The sequence below is a fragment of the Saccostrea cucullata genome, unplaced genomic scaffold, assembly GCF_032062105.1.
Source record: "Saccostrea cucullata isolate Sc308-1 unplaced genomic scaffold, CSIRO_AGI_Scuc_v1 ctg219, whole genome shotgun sequence".
NCBI classification, from domain to species: domain Eukaryota; kingdom Metazoa; phylum Mollusca; class Bivalvia; order Ostreida; family Ostreidae; genus Saccostrea; species Saccostrea cuccullata.
The window spans coordinates 430,526-448,676 of NW_026936054.1; positions in this window are offsets into that span (position 1 = coordinate 430,526).

The window sequence follows — 18,151 nt, forward strand, 5'->3', positions numbered from 1 at the left end:
ATAATTGTTTAGACTTTCGTACACACTGTCGTTTTCACTCATTTTTCAAAATATAGGGTGACCTTTGAGTTCCAAGGTTTTTTTACTGTCAAACTTTCTTAAAAACAGTGTAAATTACTCCCGATCTGATGTCTATCAAATTTGCTATGTGTCTCGAAGTCAATCATACATCATCAAAAATTATTTGTTGAAATTTGGCAAACTGTATAAGTCGTTATAATTTTTGTTGGGAAGGAGGGTACCCATTTTTGATGCCCATTATATAATTTTTTATCATTGAAATCCACCTGCTCATTTGTCTATAAATCAGGCATTGGATGCTGTAAATGACACATATTTCAGTGAATATTTCTTTGGGATTTTTAGCAAGTTTTAAAGCAGCTTTAATGTAGCCTTTATTTTCACTCTAGTTTACTGATTCTTTAAAATTCATTACATTCATTTCATTTTCATTTTCATCCATTACAGTGTCTCGAATAGCCCTTGTTTCCAAGCTTCTCACGATGAAACTATGTGATGAAAAGTGGTCACATAAACTGTTATAAATTCAGTAAAGATTCAATAATGAGAGAAAGTCAAGTTTAATGTCATATGATATCTGTATTGTATGTCATACAGGTCAGGACATTATTTATTGAACAGCCCTCATAGATACATAAGAGCAAGCTCTACGTATGAACAATGTATACAACGAGGTTAATTATTGACAAACAAGTTGATAAAACAAGAATATCAGCGGTCATCATTCCGAAAGTTCTTTGGTCGATACAATGACCTTGTCAGGAAATACAATTTATCACTGAGTCAAATGCTGACTGACTTTTTTTTTCATACTAATAGTTATTCCATTATTTATTCATTGATTTGAAGACGGATGTTTCCGTTATTTCGCGATCATGACAAGGAGCACTGGCCGGCAGGGGATGCTCACTCTTCCATGGCCTCTGATTTTTTGGAGGTCCGTGTTTGCCCTGCTCCTATTTTGTATTGTTTTATGGACTTTGATACTGAATACTTTTCGTTATCTCCATATCTATCATTCTTACATAGTGCATTTGTGCACCTCGTATTTTACTTTTTCCGAAACATATTACAGGTTTTCCTGAGCAAAACATTGACACTGCCATTTTTTCTATACTAGTAATATTGAAGTGTGCCCAATATTTTATCCACAACTCATCCTTTACTATTGAATAAAATTTAATGATACTTCGCAGATTCTTTTATTAAATTTTGTCATTGTGCACCTCCTATTTTTACTTTTTCATCCAACACTAAATTCGGGTCACCCACCGCAAAACTAGGGACTTTACCATTGTAAATATATGGGAGGCGGGGGTATCATTAATTGATAAATTAATAAATTTATTCTTCTTTTACATCAACACGATTAAGAAAAAGTACTTGGAACTTTGCGATTGCGATAAAAATCGCTGATTATTGTATTTTCTTTTCTTTCAAATAAACACTTAAATCCTGGATGTAATCACAAATTATATAATCGTTATAGAATTATTACATTGACATAAGCGTTGATAGAAATCTCTACTTTTACGTAAATCTTTTTAGCAGATGAAATGACATAATTCATCATGAATTAGATTTGAAAAAAAATAATGTATTTAGTACCTTATCAAGTGAAAAAAATCTTGAACGAGTCTGAAATCATTTTGGAAGGTTTTATTTTACGACGAAGGGTTTATTTGCTCAGAGAAAGGGTATCGAAGAAGGAATTCTCAGTTTATTTGATCAATCAGTGACAAAGACGTAGTTGAGAGTGTACCCAACTAAAGCTAGATTTTCTAGAGAATCTTTTCAATATCATTTTTACAAGGTTTTAAAGTGTATTAAAATATCTTCACTTCTGAAATAATGCTGAGATACAGCTATGTTTCTTTATAACCCCATTTGCAGTTTATCCTTTGTTTTAGTAATTGTCTTTAAGAAGCGATAATGGTTTTTTTTTTCATGTAATAAATGCAGATAGCTGATCTCATTCATTCATTATATTCCTAAATAATTTTGGCTGTAACGTGTCAAATGATTGATTTAAAAATTAATCTAAATTGTATAATATGGTTTGCCTACGTCACACAATGACAATGACCTATTGTCAAAAACGTATCAATCCGCTTGACGTTACATTCAAAATATGAACAATTTGAAGGCGTTTTAAGGGAGAAATTGTCTTGTTTTCTATACTTAACGATTGAAAATTAAATTATGGGGAATGAATTAAATAGCTTTGCGGTTTAAAAAGCGTAAACTTCCCCAACCCAGGTTATACAGAATAACTTGGATTGCTATTCAATTTATGCCTTAAATGGATGACAAATGCTTGCATAAATATATAGGAGCATTTCGTCATCTTTTCATAATTTGATTTTAGTTGTATTCTAGCATCTGATTGGCTATTATCCAAAAAAGGAACACACTTATTTCTGCATAACCTGCTTTGGCATTGGGACACCCCCTCCCCTCCCTCTGACAACCTGCTGAATTATCTGTATCCATGCAATCCTCTCAATCCAGTACTAGGGATTCAATGAACATTCCAGACTTAATAAATGTACCTATAACTTCAAACAGAAACTCGATTTCACCTCATGTAAACAAACATCAGGGCTGCTAGATCTATGTATCAGTTAATACCTCCCCTCGCTTTCCATCACTTCCGTTAGTACGATTGTATTATTGAGCGGCAAATTTGAACTAATAATAAGCAACGCAATATTATACCAACAATTGTTTAATGAATTACAAATCAAATTATAAATAATGACTCTTAATTCCTGAACAAATTATTCAAGTGTAACCTGGTTTGGGTTAGTTTACACTACTAGTATTTCATAATCCGCTTTCGAATTATTTGACCAAGAATTATATCGAGTTATTCCTAAATTAATGTTTGGGTGTTTTACTGACTAAAGACGACAAACATCCCTTTATAACTAAATTGCATGACAAACAATGACCAGATGACCAGTTTTGTCATCGTCATTTCAGTTCAGTTATTAGTTAGTGCCTGTCGCCTTCAGTCAGAAAAACACATTAAATATGAATTGAAAGATTCATTGAAAGACCATTTATTCGAATACTTATGGAAACTCCTTTTTAATTTAAAAGATATTACTATTGAAAGATACAACTTATTTCCATTTCTTACAGCACCAAGTAATACATGAAGAATAAGGATAAAATAGACCTTTTAAGAACCATTGAAAGCTTCAGTTTCTTGAAAATGAAAAAAAAAACATAGAAATATTTTTAATACTCTGTAAAGATTTTTAAACTAAAATTTAAATACTTGTGTTCTATAGAAGTTTTGAGCTTTATTTGAGTACATCCTTTGGTCAAAGATTATGGAGACGAATTGCTTTTTTTACATGAGGAACTGCATCATAACTACTAGTTTCAAATATAATACATTATGAATTGAATCATTTTATCTGCTAAAGAGGGGAACTAAAAGTACAGAGTAACTTCAAAACATCAACAAATGAAGTCATCCCATAATTCCTAAAGATTATATAATCTGGTGATAACATCCAGGATTAAAGTGTTTATTTGAAATATAGGCACATTTAAGTAAATCAGCGATTTTTTTTTCTGAAAGTTACAAGTACTTTTTCTTAAATGTGTTGGTGTATAAGAAGTATAAATTTGGTCAGATATAGTTAAAGTAAATTGTGTAAAACTTCCTCACCGAAGATGATATTTCAACTGGTTTTCGTCCTGCATGTGTGCATGTTCCTGACCACGAATGCTTGTAAGTTAATATTTTCTTTCGTTTATTTTTTTCTAAAGTGTGAGAGGCATTCAATAATTGTTTCTCTTAACAAAAATTAAAAACTTAAATATAACAATCATGATATACATGTACCAGTAATCAGAAATATTCTTTTAATGTTTAAGGAGGAATACCACACCGAATTTTTATTTGATAGATCTCTAAGTCAACCTTTTTAAACAAATGGTTTCCGCATTGAAAGGCCGACATTAGCTCTCATTTTATATGAAATATGAATTTATATGAATATATGAATTTTTTGTATTTTTTTTCAAAGAAAATGAAAAAAAAATTTACATCAAAATAAGACGCTTTCTTGTAAAAATTTTGCTGTAAATGAATGCATCACATTAATATTTAATAAAATATGTGAAGAAAAGCCGTATAGATATTTAAAAATTTCAAATAAATGAAAATAAAAAAAAATAATTTGTGAATATTTCTTAAATTTGTGGTTAAAATCTTCTTAAAACCAGTCACAACTGGGGAAAACATGTTCGTTAATCATATTTATTGAAATAAAATAGCGAAATTTTAGAGAAATTATTTTTTTTTAATTTTGGCCAATCCCGATCAAAATTAAACCGATCCCAACCATAATTGTACAAGTATTGGAAATAAATAACATTTCCCCAAGAACACTGGTCTGATTAGGTGTACAAGGGTTGTCCCGTAAAATCGTGGACAAAGCGTTTTTCTCGAAAAGTAATGGGCGCACTAAGCTGAAAATTTCAGTAAATGTTTATTTATCATATTTAAGTGCATGATAATTTTTTTGATAAAATTTAGGCAAAAATAATGATTTTATTATGCTTGAATGTGCACGGGGTATTGTCCTACGGCGCATGGACAAAAAACCAATGTTTTATTAAAGAATACACAAGTTTTAATTCAAAATAGAAGTTTTAAATACATAAGATTTGGATTAAAATTAACCTAATTCAATTCCACAATCAATTTTGTAGTCTTTGTAAAAATTTTAAGGCATTTGGTTAATTTTTGGCAGTTTCTCGAGCATTCGAAATGGGAAAGTGGTAAACAAAACACACGAAAAATGGCGACGTTTTATGACGTTACGGCGCACCGGAGAGCAGTTCCGTTTTAATTCGATGTTGTAAGGACACATTTAGAGACTTGAAATGACCATAGAAGAAAAAAGATTATAAAAATATCACCATATCTAAGTACGCAAATGAAATAGAAGTTTTCTTAGCGAAGTTTTTTTTTTTATTGAGTCCCTGGAGAGTACGAAACATACGGACAAACACCTAAATGTAATAACAAAAGACGCTGTCACAGTAGACCGCCTATGTGAAATTTTCTATTAGTTGAATGATGGTGAGAATATTGTATATTGTCCGTAACTTACTGATACATCTTCAGAAGATTGCATGAGAGTGCCAATTGGTACTTCGACTGTTTATGGAGACTAAAGAATGTGTATCAATGAAATTCCTAAATTTAAGTCGGACTCATCCAACTTCATTTTCAGCAAAGATAAAACGTGACGCTGTTTTAGACACTTTGACGTTATAATCCATGCGCCGTTAGGTGATACAATACATGGCATAAAATCACATAATTTGTTTATTTATGCATATATTTATCTGAAATTTGCGATGTATATAACTAAAAAATGTACTAAATAATAGTGAAAATTTCAGGACGCAGTGATGTTTATTTTTTACACTACACAACTTGTCCACGATTTTACGGGACAACACTCGTAATATGGGTTAAAACATTATTGAACTTGACAATAAAATAGATTTCTTCATTGTAAATACATGAAGAGGCAGTAAATTAGTAGTTTATTCATTTTGTGTTAATTTTGATCGGGATCAGTTTAATTTTGATCGGGGTAGGACCAAAAATTAAAAAAAAATAATTTCTCTAAAATTTCTCAATTTCATTTCAATTTCTTTTTAAAGTATGATTGACAAACATGTTCTCCTCAGTTGTGACTAGTTCTATGGTGTTTTTAACCAAAGGTTTAAAAAATTTCACAAACAATGTGTTTTATTTTCATAAAAAAATTTTTATAAAAAAAAATTTAAAAGTCTAACCAGTCTTTCTTTACATATTTTATTAGATATTAATATGATACATCTATTTACAGCAAACTTTTAACTCGAAAACATCTTAGTTGGATATAATTAACTATTTTCATTTTCATTGAAAAAATACCAAAAAAAATTATATTAAATAATTCAGAGCTAATAACGACCTTTCAATGGTGAAACCCTTGTTTAAAAAGGATGACTCAAAGATCTATAAAATAAAAAGTTGGTGTGGCATTCTACCTTAAAAAAAATAGGAATAAAAATTAAATTTTGCTTCTGCATATCCCGACGTGAAACGTTTAAAAAATAAATGATAGAAGAGAATTATTTGAAAATTAATTTTTTGTAGGGTTTAATGAGCAGTTTCACTGTACACTCTGTTTAGAAGTTCACAATCAGGATGCATGCCAATGTCAACAAGATTGTGCCGGAGGTTGTGAAGGGAAAAGAGCGGTGGGTGATGATTCCCCAAATCTAGCTGATGATAGGAAGCATCCCCTCACGGAGTAATCTCCCTTATTTGTGTCATCCTGTAAAATTTGAGTAAAGCAAACCAGCATATTAAAAAGTTACTAAATTATTGTTGCTTTTTCACCGTTTGACATAGATCACTGTTTGTTACCTCCACTTATTTGTCATTTGTTTTTTTCTATATCATAATTCTTGTAAAGAAATATTTCTTTTTTTTTTTAATTCTTGTAGAAAAAATATACATTTTAAAATAAAGTTCCTGATAAATATCGTTGAAGAAAGGTTGAAGCAAATGATCATATTCATTGACTTACGTCCGTGTTTTACACAATGGTTAAAGCGGTTCACGCTGGTAAAAGCCTTTGCTGCCTGGTTGCAGAGTTTGGAGAGGGTCTTAAGACACGAATATGAGTTCAAGTGCGGGAGGTGGAAGCCCGTCTTTAAGTTGAGACTGTATTAATTGAGGCAACACAAGACAAAAAATTAAAAGTTTCTTCACAGCTGAAAGGATATAGGTTTATATTTGCAACACTCCATCGGCAAATTGTAGAACTCTGCTGATATTCGTGTATCATCAACTTGTTTTCAAAAGTTACAATGGCATCTCTATTCGAGTGAAAAATTCTCGAGAGGGAAGTTAGATAATAAACAATCAATCAATCAATCAATCAAATTTACAAGCACTTTTTCTTAAACATTTTGGTGTTAAAGAAAAATAAATTGGTCAGATATGGTTCAATCACATTGGTAAAACTTCAACAACTGATTTTCGTGCTGCATGGGTGTTTGTTCATGGCATCAAATGCTTGTAAGTATATTTTTTCAATGTTCCGTGATTAGCATTCCATTGTCTGTGTTGACAAAAAAGTTATATTTAATAGTTTTCTGTGTACGTTGTTTGTATTTTTGATCAACTGCAAATTAAAAAATCTGACCTCACAATAGATTGACTACTACAAAAAGAAAAGGTTTTTCTACTGTAAAATTTTGAAAGCATATGATTGACATTTTGCTTTTTTCTTTAAATCCTTACCTACATGTAGATTAAATTTACAAAAAATGGAATCTTTTTCATAAACATTTAACGAAACACAATTTTTAAAACCGTCTTTGTATTTCTCAATAAAAGATCAAAATAATTGTAAAGTATCCATTTATTGAATTAAATCCTATCCAGAAAATATAAAATAATATATGAATCACAAAGGTTTTATTTAAATAGACAGAGTTTACTCCAACAAACTTCTGAAAGTATTCCCTTTTACAACTTTCTAATTAATTTCCTATATAAATGTGTTCACCACGAAACAAGTAGATATCACTGAAGTCAAAGAAGAGCAGGTACTTCGTTAAAAGCAAATAAGGAATTTTTCTCTTCAAACCCATAATTGCACACTAGTATACATACCAGAATCAGTATGCACTTATTTAAAAAATCATAATACGCGTTCATATACATATTCAGAAATATTTCACAGTTTTCTTTTCATATGTGTAAAATAATTAAGGACAAAATGGAAGGAGCGTAACTTGGTCATGTTTTGACGATAACTTTCTAAGAAATATCTATTTGACACTAAAATGACTTATCTGAGGATTTTGTGCATTTTGATAGAGGTTGGGTTAGGAAGAGAGCGGTGGGTTTTGATTCCTCAACTATAGCTGATGATAAAGATTGTGTTGAGAAGAGATCGATGGATAATGATTTCTCTCTAGCTGATGATAGAGACTGTGCTGTGAAGAGAGCGATGGACGACGATTCCTGAAAACTAGCTGATGATAAAGTTTGTGTTGGGAAGAGATTGATGGACGTGGAAGATTCCTCAGCTATGGCTGATGATAGATGTTGTGTTGGGAAGAGAGCGATGGATGATGATTCCCCAACTCTAGCTGATGATAGAGGTTGTGTTGGGAAGAGGCCCATGGATAATGACTCCTGATCTCTAGCTGATGTAACAGGTTGTGTTGGGAGGAGTATGATGGACGAAGATTCCTCAATTATTGCTGATGATAGAGGTTGTGTTGAAAAGAGGGCGATGGACGATGATTCCTCAACTCTAGCTAATGATAGAGGTTGTGTTGGGGAGAGGGCGATGGATGATGATTCCTGAACTCTAGCTTATGATAGCAGGCCTCCCTTCATGGAGTGATCAGCCATCTGTCTTCATTGTGTCATTCTGTACCATATGAAGAAAGCAAACCACAATATTAAATTAATCATGAATATTTCTTTGTTTTGTTTTGTTTGAGATGGATCAGTGTTCGTTCCAACAATTCTTCCCTTTTTTCAATATTTTGTTATTCTCTGTCATGATTTTAAAAAAGAAGAAAAAGACTCTAAGAAAAAAATGAAATATGTAGAGATAAATATGGAGATAAATCAACTTTATCTTGGTATAAGTGTAGAATGTGTCTAACTGAAGTAGAAGAATTTTTCCCTAACTGTAATGAACAAATATTTCACGTTTCACTTAAAAGGACCAAAGGTATATGAAAAGCAATATCAGAAATGATTACAAATTTTTTTGGATTTTTTTCCTACAATTTTTGGAATGAATAGTTTTCGAAATTCCCAATTTTTACATGTAAGCACCGTAAATGCATGTCAATGTAATAATGAAAATATATATATCAATGGTAAATAATCCATAAGAATCTTTTTTTCTGATTGAAATACTAAGTTTTCGCTATTTTTTAAATTGTATTTATTTTTAAAATAATCTTGAATAAGTACATTTCTTTACTTTGTAAGGGATAATAACTTAGTGGATTAAGGTATCCGATCCAAAATAGCCTCAGATTCAGTGGATTTGAATACATAACAGGTATTTATTGGCTGAATACTAAGAATATGTAGACATAATCTTTATGTTTTAGTCTCAATATGTAAGAATGGAACGTGTCCTAAATTTTTACCTTGACCCGTCCTTGAAGAGTTAACCCCCTTTGCTTTTGATCAATAAAATTCATTTTTTAAAAATCTCTAGTGAAAAATTATTCTTTAATCGTTTTCCTTTTCTATTCTTAATAATCATAGCATTTCTTGAAATTCTTAGTACTTAAATTTCTATTTTAAACATTTGTTTCTTGATTAATTAATTACTGCTTCGGTTATTATTTATATTTTTGAAAAATTCTCCTGGTAAATCCTTTTCTACTCTAAACTACTTTGAATTAGTTTCAGAGTATTTAATAAAGGATTGATATTTAAGGTTAGAAAATTATTACCTTTCATGGATCGGATACCTTAAAGGTATTTTTTAACGTTTTTAATACTTTTAGGTATGTTTTGATTTTACTTTACACTTTATCCTGTCAACAGTCATTCTTCACCAAATCTAAAATTTAGAAGTAATGCAAGAAACTAAATTTCATCCTTCCTGATTCAATCTAAATGTAACGACCGCAGAATATACAATGAAAATTGTACATCGTAATATATTCGTATATTAATTTGATACAGGAAAAAAATCTAAAAGTTAGAGTTATCATTCTTTGCCATTCATCACAAAATCAATCTAAAGCAATGGTACTAAGATACTCCATTAACAGGGAAGTTCTTTAAAAAATCGTCTTTATTTTCCTCAATCTCAAAAAATCCGTGTAGAAAATCTGAAAAAAAACTATTACAAATGTGTCATGATTCATGTCATAGACCATAGGTTTTTTTCTTCTAGATTTTAAGATTGTTTCCTATAATCCAAATACCCGGTAATCCAACTGTTGCAAACTTGACATAGTCTTAAAGAAAATTTTAATGTTATAATTATTATTATAATTATTATGGAAAAGGTGACGATTTAAAGTAGTTCAAAGATTGATCTTTTTTGATCATTTTATATTAATTCTTAACTTTAATAGTCATAAAATACGGACTACTGGACATACCAGTGGCGGGATCAAGTGACAAGAAGGAAAAAGAATCCCTTTTCCGGTCGCACTAATTGTATATAAGATCTATGCACTGATCAGGAATCTTTTTTGTTCGGTGTTTAACTTCCCTCTCGAGAATTTTTCACTCATATGAAGATGCTATCACTTGCAGTGGAGTGCTGCAAATTTGTGCTATACTCGGCACTCAGGACCATTGAGCAATGAAGGATATTTTTTGTGCCAGCATCTACTGCAACACGAGACCTCGGTTTAGAGGGTCTTTTTTAAAGGACCGGCCTCACCATCCAACAGTTGGATTTGGACTTCGGGTTAGTACTAACTGTAGGTCTTTATTAGCTTTTTATAAATAAATAATACATATTCCTTTAGCATAATTATATTACCCAACATTTTCTCGTTTTCTGTTTTTTTTTTTTTTTTTTTTTTTTTGTTTTTTTTTTTTTTTTTTTTTTTTTTTTTTTTTTTTGTTTTGTTTTGTTTTGTTTTGTTTTTTTTTTTGTTTTTTTTTTTCTGGTTTTTTGTTTTTTGTTTTTGTTTTTGTTTTATGATGTACTTCATTCATACTTACTATAATAAGTTTTTGATTTTAAAGTTTTTTTCACTCATTTTTGAAAAGCATACTTTTGTAAAAGGTGACTTACTGAGGACATAGAATAATAATATTAGATAGAGGCTTTAACTTACAAAAATTAAAATCATAAAATGTGGACAGAATCATATTTTGTGTTTGGAATTTTGGATTTGTTCATGACAAAAAGAACACGACAGGAGTGACCGGTCGACATGGGACCCCTCATGGTATCTGATTCTATACAAAAACTTTTTTGAGTTACTTGCTCATTTTCTGTTCTCTATTTGTATGGCAGTGGCATTTTTAAAAATATGATAGAAGAGAATTGGTGCCTTGGAGGAGGAGTCAGTCATCCCCTAACGACCGATTTTCGAGCTATAGACTTGATGCATGACTCCTAAGACTAAAATGAACGGGCACAAACTAAATTTCGGGATAGTGCGATGATAGAATATATTTTTTCCTTAAAAGTCATGATTGAGTTCTTTTGTAGAATGAAATTTAAGATATCTAAAGACTTCATTTACATAAAATACTTCTTGCAAACAGAATAACTGGACTTAGCTTGTGAAGAATCTTATGAGTAAAAAAGAGAAAACACTTGCTGTGGCCTTTAACTTGACATTTAGATATATCGATGACGTATTGTCAATCAACAATTGTAAATTCCATTCTTTTGTCGAAACGATTTATCCTGTTGAGCTTGATAGAAAATATACCACAGAGTCTGGCACATCTGTTTTATATTTGGATATTTTCGTTATCTCCATATCCTTCTTAAAAAAGGCATGGTAATCTAACAACCAAGCTCTTTAATAAAGGTGGTGACTTTAACTTTTCTATCGTCAACTTCCCTTACTTATGCATCAATATACCTTTATCACCAGCATATGGAGTTTATGAATCTCAAAATTAGTCATGAAATTTCAACTTCCAGTGGGTGTTATATCAGATGAGTTAATCCAACAAAATAAGCTTTAACTGAGATGCTAAAAGGGTTTTTTACTATGGTAATGGTTGGAATTTTGCAGTGTCACTTTCTGTTTATCAAACTTTGTCGTATTATAAACACACGGCATCTGATAGACGTTCTCTGTTTATGCTCTGTATTTTTTCTCCATAATGGTGCTGTCTACCTAAGAATCTGAAAATGGCTTATTCTACAAAAAGGGCTTTTAACAAATTATCGCTTAGGATGGCGGCATAACATAATTCCTTAATGAGTTTTTTTTCTTTTTTTAAAGTGTCCTTTGGAATAAGGTCTTTTTGGACACTAAATTAACATTTTTTTAGCTATATTTTTAAAAAGAATTGTCGTGGAACAAAGTGAGAGATCAGTTTATGGAATAAAATATTTTTATATAAGAAAGACTTTGCACTCTGCAAGCTTCGATTTCTCGATTTTTTTCATTGATTTTAAAATTATAACGCTATTTAAGGAAGAAGATTCAACTGACACTATATACATTTAAAAAAGTACTAATGTCTTTTTATTTATTTTATTTTATCAATGAAAAACCACCAGTGATAATATTTACATTTTGCGATAAAAGCTTTGTAATTTTTTAACCGGAGTTTTTTGGTTTAGTTTTTTTTAGATATAATCATTAGTATCGAAAATGGTATATTATATAATATTCCTGTGGCATGATCAATGAACTAATCATATTATTATACTACAATAGATCAAAATAGAAAAACTTGAAAATAACGATCATCTCTTACTTGATTCGGTATGCAAAAACATGCTCTATGTATGAACAATTTCTAACGCGATATAAATTATTGACAAACAAGTTGCTGCAACAAGAATATCAGCAGTCTCATTTAAGTCATCATATCGTAAGTTCTATGGTCGATACGATTTCCTTGTCAACAAATGGAATCTACCATCACGTCAAATGCTGACTGATGTTTTTCATACTAATTCTTAGGCCATTGAGCTGTCGATATATTTTCTGTTATATCACAATCATGACAAGCAAAAAAGCACAGGTTGGGTGTATCCGGTCGGCATGGGATGGTTTTTCCTGCATTGCACCTGATCCGTCTGATATTTTGAGACCCGTGTTTGTTCTCCTCCAATTTGTATTGTTTAATGGACTTTTGAGCTTACTTATCTCCATGTGTTTCATTCTTCCAAATCTATCTTCAAACAATATACATGTTACACTATGGATAATTATTCCCGAAGGCCAATCTCACTAAAATGAATTCTTGTCTTTGAAAAATAACAAAATATATAGAGTGTAGTACTGAGGAAATAGAACTAGAGCTTTGTTAAATCGATGCAAAAAACGGTTGGATGTTGAAATGTCAGAGTGATTATTGTAAATTAAGAAACATGTTATAGGACGTACTTCCACCTATCAGAATTCATCATGTTACTTAAAATTCAAAATCCACACTGACATAACACTTATCATAAATTGATCACAAGATACGGGAAAACCACATTAAAAATAAGATGCGAGGATTATTGGTTTATCAAGACCATATTGAAAGAAATATTTTACTGTATTCTGTTTATTCGATTTGCACATTTTGGTAGAAAAGATGTAAAAGTGTCTCCTCTTTATCAAACGGGTTTTGTTCTATGTTATCAATACACAGGCTCTGTTATAAATTGTTAATGTAAATGCTCTATTCTGGAATCCTAAAACAAGGTTATAATCTACATTATAGATGCACAGTTTCAGCTTTATGGTGTCAATGTATTACATTTTCAATGTAAACTACTTTTATATGTCACCTGATGCAAATAAATCTTTCTTTGATTAACCTGATGATTACTCAGATAAATTATTCATTCTGGTAATATCTCTTCTTCACTTTTCAGCATTTTCAGTTGTCTTTACTTTTGTGTTGTTAACGATCTGCTTTAATTATCTTTACATTTTCCATTAAATTGGAACTGTCTTTGTGCAAAATATATAAACCCTACCTGAATGAGAAATCCTTTGTTTAGATTGCACAAATACATTTTTTTTTTTCGTGTAAAAAATTTATCAAATTATCAATTCGGCTTTACGCAGAAGTGAAATACTTCAAATACTTTATTCTTTTCATGAAGTATTTGGAGATAACGAACAGTATTCAATATCAAAGTCCTTAAAACAATATAAAATAGGAGTAGAGCAAACACGGACCTCCAAAACATTAGAGGAGGGATCAGGTACCATGGTGGAGTGAGTATCTCCTGCCGACCGGTCGCACCCGCCATGTACTCCTTGTAATGCATGATCGGGAAGTAACGGAAAAATCCGTCGTCAATTCAGTGTATAAATAATGGACTAACAATTAGTATGAAAAATTTCAGTCAGCATCTGACTCAATGATAAATTGTATTTGCTGGCAAGGTCATTGTATCGACCATAGAACTTACCAAATGAAGATATTCTTTTTTCATCAAATTGTCAATAATTTACCTCGTTTTAGAAATTTTTCAAACGTAAAGCATGCTCTTGCGTATCGAATCAACTGAGATATATAAACTCCGTATACAGGTGATGAAGGTATAAAGCTGCATAAGTAAAGGGAGTTGACGATAGAAACGTTAAAGTCATCACGTTTATCATAAAGCTTGATCAAAGCTTGATCAAAGACAGTTTCCTTTAAATAAATAAAAGGTATATGTACTATCATTTACAATTTATTTCTTTAAAAAGTCAGCAATATGTTAATTTTAAAAATAAAAGCAGTCAAAACAAATTAAAAAAAACTTATTTCTAGCTGTTTAACGTTGATCTCCAGAATTTTTCATACATATAGAGACACCAACACTTGCATGTGGAGGGCTGCAATCATTTTTGAACGAAAACCTACTGCAACGCGGGACCTCGGTTTATATGCCCCGTTTACACGGAGAGTTTAATTCGCAGTAAATTAATGCGAAGTTAATAAATGCGAATCAAACTAATGCGACTTAAATTGCGTTCACACAACAGCTAATGCGAAGTAAACTAATGCGAATTAAGGAGTAACAGGACCTTTCGCTGAAAAAATTCCTGTCAGTGAATTTTTTTCGTATTTTTTATATTACTAATTTAATATGTACTTAACATTTTAAAACGGTCCTGTCATGGGATTTCTTGACTTATTTAAAAGATATCGCCCCAAAATTACCGCCCTGTTTAGAGTTTGTATGGAGTTTAGATACTTCATGTTTACGGGCCCATAACGGAGTCCATAATGCGAATTTTTACGCACAAACGATAAATATGATAGATAACACTATATAATCAAATATTTCAGAATATTCATAGTGTTTAAATTATCTAAAAGCAATTGTTTTAATCATCGTAATTATTTACTGCATAAATATCACAGGGTGAAGCTTACCTCAATATCGCACAGGACTTCGTTGAATTAGACGTAAGCATGATAAAAACGCATCACGTTCGTATTTTCCGAGTGCGGGAAATCAATTGTGACGTCACACGAAAACATAAAAATTCAAAATTATCTAAATAGAGAGAATATCTGCTACTAAACACGAAAAAATATTAATTTAAAAAAATCTGCTTCAGAAATTTATCACGATACATTGACTGTGACCTGTTTATTATGAAATAAAACTGATCATGACGGGTGTGTGTACTTGATCTCGCTTCACTGAGAATTCAAACACTACGTGTATGACGTCACTGACGTCAGACTGCAGGGTAAAGAGAAACAAATGTGTGGATTGGGCAATTTCACAATCAAGTATTGAATTCATATTTTGGGATGTCTTCGGTCCTACAACACACCTGGCCGTGCCGCCAAATTGAATACCGCGCGGTAGCGCGGTATGATAATTTGTCGGCACGGCCAGGTGTGTTATAGGACCGAAGACATCCCAAAATATGAATTCCATATTTATATTTACATTCTTTAATTTTTCCTCTTCATAATTGTTTATTTCGGAAAACTTTAATGTGAATTAAGCGCCCTTCAAAACTGGTGTGCTTTATAGACGTAAGAGCCGTTTGTGACGTCGTAAAGTTAAATAACGCAAACGAACATTGCGAGGAAAAAAGTGAGAAATTAATTTTAAATGCACATTTGTTGTATTTTTACGTTAATTCAATAGAGTTAATTTTTCTTTATTAAATTGTGTCAAACAATGTACATGTTGGTGTTTATAAAGTATTGAAAATGCATATAGTCCCTTCTGTGTATTCTAACGCGCGGTGACAAGGTTTCGCGTGTGTTATAGAGATTTGAACGTCGTGGATTTCTAATGGATTTCATAAAGAAAATTACACTGAATGTAAATATTATCTAAATGATGGCAAGATCTTTGAAAATTTTAATAATAATAATTTCTAAAATTAAATGTTTAAAAAACAATTTTAGAATTTAGAATAAAATTACACAAGAACTGTTGCTTTTAACAACGTTTACCATATATATCATCACCGATTATGACGTAATATGTCTTTTTAGTCATGTGACATGTGTCCTGTCTCCCCTTAAAATTCTACTTCTGAGGCCATGCGTCAGTAAGGCTTTTATGGCGTCATTTGCAAATCACGTCACCTTATGCAGGAGCAGATGCTTTGACATAATGTTACTGTGTCTGTACACACATTTTAGTGATTAACACAATTTTCCTTAGCTTTCCACTCAAAAATGTTCAACCAAGCCTCTTTCTTTACTCCTCACTAACATATTAACAGTAATAAAGGACAAACTTCAGAATACTATGCAACAATATATTCGAGAATATGGCGTAAATCAGATGTGGATATTTAAAAATTCCAAGGAACATTTGGACAATTTTAAATCACAAGATTTTACCTAAATCAACAGCTTAAATCTTTTTAACTTTTTTTTAACCTTATACACATAAATTCCTTTCTATAAATTAAAGTCCATGCTTTTTGATATTATTGACGGCTGCTTTTTCAATAAAATGGAACTCGTAAATTCACTTACCTTGTCACTGGTCATTTGCAAAGTTATTTTGTTAAAACACATTCTAATTAAGCACACAAGTACTCCGAAGTTGCCATCAAAAAGATGCTTGAGTTTCTTTTGACAATATCTACTAGTATATTGTTTTTTGAGACCAGGTCTTTCAACAATCAATTGGAATTCCCATGGGTACCAATTGTGCTATTTATTAGCAAACCTATTTCTATATTCATATGAAGCAGAATTGTCCATAATCTTATATGTGAAAAGGATAAAACACTTGTTGTAGCCTTAAACTCGAAATTCAAAGATGACGACGACGTATTGTCAACTAACAATGATTATTTTTATTCTTATGCCGATACGATATATCCCGGTGAGCTTGAAATAAACGGTACCACAGAGTCTGATACATCTGTTTATTATTTGGATACTGAACTAGAAAAAAGGCATTGATGGTAGTCTAACGAAAAGCTTTATGATAAACGGGATGACTTTAACTTTTCAATCGTCAGCCTCCCTTAGTTATGCTGCAATAAAGCTTTATTACCTGCAAACGGGGTTTATATTTCTCAGTTGATTCGACAATTTTTAAAACATTTTAAGTTACTGACAAACAAGTAAATGAAACAAAAATATCAGCAGTTTTGTTATTATTTCAGTTTTATGGTCGATACAATTACATTGTCCGAAAAAAATCTCTCTTTAAGTCAAATGCTGACTGACGTTTTTTCATAATAATTGTTCGATCATTACTTACACACGAAATTTCCGACGGATTTTCCGATAATGATAAGGAAACACGGGGGCTGTGACCGATCACCAGGAGATTCTCACTCCTCCATGGCATCTGATCCCACCTCTGTTGGTTTGGAGGTCCGTGTTTGCTCCAATTTGTATCGTTTTATGGACTTTTGAGAGGTTGAATACTGTTGGATAGGCCTATCTCCATATATTTGTATTTGTTGGAATCATTTGATGTAGTAGTAAGTTGACGTGTGATTTATGCCATGCAATCTAAAATACACTGAGGAGGAACATGTACGTAATATGATTTTTGTCTTTATTATTTGTGAGCTTGAACATGTAATGTTATATTTAATCTTAAAATCAATTTAAAATATGAGTTTATTCACAACAATTACAGATAATATACAATTATGGACTTCGGTGTAGGTCGATATGTGGACTCATGGCAATTGATATTGACCGAAGACAGAGAAAGTGATAGCGACCAAGCCTGCGAGGTCACTATCATTTTCTGTGTCTGAGGTCAATTTCAATTGCCATGAGTCCTGATAACCGCATATTGACCGTTCACTAAAGTCCATAATAGTTATATTATATAATCAATCAAAGTGAATGCACTGACACACTCCTAACTAAACGGACTTGGCTGTCCTTACGTCACAATGGTTAAATACACGCTTCTTATATTATGACGTCACGTTCTACGTAACT